The sequence below is a fragment of the Rhinoderma darwinii genome, chromosome 2, assembly GCF_050947455.1.
Source record: "Rhinoderma darwinii isolate aRhiDar2 chromosome 2, aRhiDar2.hap1, whole genome shotgun sequence".
Classification (NCBI taxonomy): Eukaryota; Metazoa; Chordata; class Amphibia; order Anura; family Rhinodermatidae; genus Rhinoderma; species Rhinoderma darwinii.
In genome coordinates this window covers 75,343,948-75,349,965 of record NC_134688.1, presented here as the reverse complement: position 1 = coordinate 75,349,965, position 6,018 = coordinate 75,343,948, and positions in this window count along the sequence as shown.

Here is a 6,018-nt window from a genome sequence, read left to right as displayed (position 1 = left end):
AACTGTTACAAAGGTCTTTGGCGCGCACGACGTGGAGTGCTTATGCTGCTTGTTGGAGGCAGTGGGAGGAGTGGGTAAGAGAGTTGGGTGACGTCAATACGGATAGAGACAGGTTGGTGGCACTTTTGTACTGGTTAGGGGACGCCTGGGAGGCGGGGTTTTCAGTGGCGAAGGTGAACCGGTTCATATCTGCGGTGGCGTTTGGGTTTAAGTTGCGGGGCTTTCAGGATGTATCGAAGGAATTTCTGGTATCGCAGGCTTTGAAGGGGTTGCGCCGAGGTAGGGTGGAGGCGGATAGTAGAAGGCCTGTGTCGTTTGCTTTGCTTAGCTCGTTGGGCGGTTCATTAGCATCGGTCTGTCGTTCTTCAGACGAAATGGATTTGTTTCGGTTAGCTTTTTCGTTAGCGTTCTTTGGGGCATTTAGAATAGGTGAGTTGGTGTCGCCAAGTACCAAACAGGCAGGGGGGCTGAGATCTGGGGAGGTGAGCCTATTCGCAGATCGGCTGGAGGTATGGTTGCGTCGGTCAAAAACTGACCAAGTAGGGAAGGGTAAACTGATAGTTTTGTTCGCCCTCCCGGGGTCGGTTATGTGCCCAGTAGAGTGCATGCGGGGTTTTACGCCAAAAAGGGGGTCTCCAGATTTGCCTTTGTTACGTCATGTGGACGGGTCGTTTTTGTCCAGGTTTCAGTTTGGAGCTGTATTTAAAAAATGTTTGACGGCGGTTGGTGCTGCGGCAGGCTCATATTCATCTCATTCCTTCAGGATTGGCGCAGCAACAGAAGCGGGGCGCTGGGGGTGGGATGATGAGGGGGTGCGGAGTATTGGTCGGTGGGAGTCCAACAGGTTTAAGTCCTATGTCCGCCCCCATATGTTATGATTTTTGTTGTTAACGCTTTAAAAATGTTATATGGTGGTGCCTAATTGTTTTTTCCGTTTCAGATTCGCCTCCGTGTTTGGTGTGGTTGATGGGTCATTCTTACGTGCACTGGGGGGCTTTGAGGGCGGACGTCCGCCCGGATGGTCGCCAGTTGCGCATTCCGCGACAGGATGCGGTTGTGCATTGGCTGGGATTTAGAGGTATGTCGTGAAGCAGGGTGTTGGCGGAATTCCAGACATATGCTCGGCTTGATAGGGTTCCGGAGGTCTTAGTGTTGCACGTGGGTGGGAATGACTTAGGAGTCCGCCCCTTTCGTGAGTTGGTGCGGGATATCAAACATGATATGTTGTGTTTGTGGGTATCTTATCCCAAGTTGGTGATAGTGTGGTCGGACATAGTCCCAAGAAAGCATTGGCGGTTAGCTAGATCTGTGGAGAGAGTCAATAAGGCTCGCATTAAAGTTAATCGGGCGGTGTCCCGTTTTGTGGCAAAAAACGGGGGCATTTACGTGAGGCATAGGGATTTGGAGTCAGGAGTGGGGAATTTCTGGAGGAGTGACGGGGTTCATCTGACCGAGGTTGGCATTGATCTTTGGAGCTTGGCGATAGCAGAAGGCATAGAAAGGGCGGTGGTGGTGTGGAGGAACTCACAGGCTTAAGGTGGTCAAGGCCTGTTTCGCTGTGGCGGGGGGAGTCCTTGAGGCCAGTCAGTACAAAATGGTGGGGGGGTCGCATCGGGGGTATGCGTCCCCCAAAAAAGGTACATGGTTGAAGACTTCATCGGGTGTTATCCCTTTGAAGTGGTCTTCTGGTAGAAGGTATATCACTTGAAGGCTTCATCGGGTGTTATCCCTTTGAAGTGGACTTCTAGTGGTCGGTATATCACTTGAGGGCTTCATCGGGTGTTATCCCCTTGAAGTGGACTTCTAGTGGTTGGAGTCATCTGCAGAGGTGAACGGTGCTTCCGAGCTGGTTTACGGCTGGAGGTAATTAGTGGTTTGCAGATGGCTAACTCGGTGTGTTCTTAAAAAAGGAATATCTGAAAGGGCTTCAAGGACTTCCTCTGCTCGGGTTAATGTTAACGTTAAATTGTTATTTACGTTTCTGACCCATGTTGGGTCATGTGAATTATTAGAAGGAATTCTCTGGTGGATTCCTAACTAGTTATCCGAAGGTTTCGGATTTAAATTGTTTTTATAAAACTGTAAAATTAATAAACGGCTGCTGTGGCCATTTCACATCCAACCTCGGTGTCACGTGTCTTTCCTAAAGGTGGGGGTGGGGGGATAGGATGGGGTAAAGGAAGGTTCGTTAACACACGACTCTACTTAGGCAGGTCATGAACAGATTCACTGTTTTTTTCCAGATTTTTTCTGGCTGCACAAAAGCAAAACACCTGCTTTGAATAGAGCAACCAATGGACCTACCGAGTGAGTCTCATGACAATATGGCCATAGCAAACAACAGATTTCAGCCTTCATTTTTTAACTTCACCAGCCAACAATGAGTTTTTCTCTGACACATGGAACGTCTAATATAGCAGTTATTGTTAGTACCATAGATTGGCACAAGTGCTGAAAAGCTTGTGGAGAGTTTGACATTGTATCAAAAATGTCATGATGGGTAAAAGTCAATGAAGAAGCATGCCTCTAATGCGTTCTCCTGGGGTTGTCCTGGGCTTGCCAAGAGATTCCACATTTTCGCAGGCCTGATGACGTGTGAAGAAATGCGCATATTAACCAACATTTATTCAGACATACAACAAATGATCAATGATGGCAGTGAGACAGGTCCTTCCTGTCTGCCGACATGGTGTCTTCATGTCCCTGTAACAAATTGCTACTGAGCTTCCTCAAAAATAAAACAGTGGTTAATATGATAGAGATGACTTGCAAATAAGTCGTCTGGACTTCTATAATTCAGCAGGTCACTTCTTAGGCCTTCTTCACACAGATATTTTCCGGTGTTTCATAATGCATAAAAAAAAAGGCTTCTAAAAACACAAGCAGTTTTTTTGTTTTATTTTCTACATGCTTTTTTTCTGTCATTTTTAAGGTCCTATAGAGAAGCCTGTAGAAAAAAAACGCCATATCCAAAGCATGCTGCGTTTGGAAAAAAAAAAAACACTGACCACTAAATTGCATAATAAAAACGCCACAAACCTAAAACACAGTTCTGTGTAGTGCATTTAATATTTTACTATCGACTTTAACCCCTTCCCTCTGCGGCCACTTTTGACCTTCCTGACAGAGCCTCATTCTTCAAATCTGACATGTGTGACTTTATGTGGTAATAACTTTGGAATGCTTTTACCTATACAAGTGATTCTGAGATTCTTTTCTCGTGACATATTGTACTTTATGTTAGTGAAAAAATGTAGTCGATAAATTCAATATTTATTTGTGAGAAACACCAAAATTTTGAGAAAATGTGCAAAAATTAGCATTTTTAAAAATTTTAATGTATCTGCTTATAAAACCGATAGTAATACAAAACAAAATAGTGACTAGTTACCATTTCCCATATGTTTACTTTATGTTTGCATAGTTTTTTGAACGTCCTTTTTATTTTTCCAGTACGTTACAAGGCTTAGAACTTTAGAAGCAATTTCTCACATTTTCAAGAAAATTTCAATAGGCCATTTTTTCATGGACCAGTTAAATTCTGAAGTGGTTTTGAGGGCACTATATATTAGAAATCCCCCATAAATCACCCTATTTTAAAAACTGCACCCCTCAATTTATTCAAAACAGCATTTAGAAAGCTTCTTAACCCTTTAGGCATTTCACAAGAATTAAAGCAAATTCGAGGTGAAATTTACAAATTTCATTTCTTTTGCAGAAATTCATTTTTGATTAATTTTTTTCTGTAACACAGAAGGTTTTACAAGAGAAACGCAACTGAATATTTATTGCCTAGATTCTGCAGTTTTTAGAAATATCCCACATGTGACCCTAGTGGACTGAAACACAGGCCTCAGAAGCAAAGAATCCGCTAGTGGATTTTGGGGCCTTCTTTTTATTAGAATATATTTTAGGCACCATGTCAGGTTTGAAGTCTAGTGATGCCAAAACAAAGGAAACACCCCAAAAAAGACCCCATTTTGGAAACTACACCCCACAAGGAATTCATCTAGGAGTGTAGTGAGCATTTAGAACCCACAGGTGTTTCATAGATTTTATTAGAATTTGGACGTGGAAATAAAAAATTTAAAATTTTTCCAATAAGATGTCGTTTTAGCTGAAAAAAAAATCTATTTCCACAAGGAATAAAGAAGAAAAAGCCCCCCAACATTTGTAAAGTGACTTCTCCAGAGTATGTAAATACCCCATATGTGGTCATAAACGGCTGTTTAGGCACACGGCATGGATTAGATGGGAAGGCACGCCATTTGGCTTTTGGAGCACAGATTTTGCTAGATTGGTTTCTCGGCACCATGTCGCATTTGCAAAGGCCCTGAGGTATCAGTACAGTGGAAATTACCCAAAAGTGACTCCATTTAGGAAACGACACCCCTTGAGGAATTCATCTAGGGGTGTTGTGAGTATTCTGACCCCACAGGTGTTTCATAGATTTTATTAGAATTGGGCAGTGAAAATAAAAATACCATTTTTTTTTTCAATAAAATGTAGCTTTAGCTCCAAATTTTTCATTTTCTCAACAAATAAAGGAGAAAAAGCACCCCAACATTTGTAAAGCAATTTTGCCAGAGTACGGCAATACCCCATATGTGGTCATAAACTGCTGTTTGGGCACACAGTAGGGCTTAGAAGGGAAGGAGCGCCATTTGGCTTTTGGAGTGCACTTGGGGTGTGTTTTTTTGCGGGATGAGCTGAGGTTTTTATTGGTACCATTTTTGGGTACTTGCGACATTTTTATCACTCTTTATCCTTTTTTTGGGGAGGCAAGGTGACCAAAAAAACCAGTAATTCTGTCATAGTTTTTTTTATACAGCGTTCACCACGCATCATAAATTACACGTTAACTTTATTCTGCGGGTCAGTATTATTCTGGCGATACCAAATTTATAGCACTTTTTTTTTTTGCTACTTTTTGCACAATAAAATGTATTTTGTAAAAATAATGTATTTTTTTCTGTCGCCATGTTGTAAGAACCATAACTTTTACATTTTTTAGTATATGGAGCTGTATGAGGGCTTGTTTTTTGCGAGACGAGCTATAGTTTTTATAGGTACCATTTTTGGATACATGCGAGTTTTTGATCACTTTTTATTTTAATTTTTGGACATAGTTACCAATAAACAGCAAATCTGGCAATGTTTTCATTTATTTTTTTCCGCCGTTCACCGCTTCGAATAAATAACATAATATTTTTATAGTTCAGGTCGTTATGGACGCAGCGACACAAAATATATATGGTTTATTTATTTTTTTCAATAATAAATGACTTGATAAGGGAAAAAGGGAGATTGGGTCTTATTTTATTACTTGAAACTTTTATTTTAGTTTTTACAACTTTTTAATTTTTTTATTTTTAGTCCCACTAGGGGACTTGAAAGCCCAACTGTTTGATTGCGGTTCTAATACATTGCACTACCTATGTGGTGCAATGTATTCGAACTGTCAGTTATTTACTGACAGCAGGCCAATCAGGCATCGCCTCCGGGCGGGGTATAATCGGCTTCCGTGATGGCAGACCAGGAGGCCATTGTTAGGCCTCCTGTTGCCATAGTAGCAGTTGGCAGCCCTGCCATCACATGGCAGGGCTGCCGATTTGCTACAAACTACTAAGATGCTAGCAATCGCTTTCGATCGCCTCATCTAAGGGGTTTATGGCAGGGATCGGAGCTAGCTCCGGTTCCTGTCGAACAGCGGGGTGTCCACTGTAACATACAGCAGACACCCACTGCTGATGATGCCGGCTCAGCTTTTGACCTAAAAGCTGATCCGGCGCCATCTTGCCGTTGGTACTGAAAGCCTTTAAGGCCCCACCTCCGAGCGGGGCATAGGAGGCTTCTGTAGCTGGCAGACCGGGAGGCTAGTATTAAGCCTCCGGTTGCTATTGCAGCCACCGGCAAACCAGCGATCAGATTTCTGGGGTGCCAGTGGCTAAAAACCCTCAGATGCTGCTATCTCTATTGAATGCAGCATCTGAGGGGTTAATCTGATGGATCGGAGGC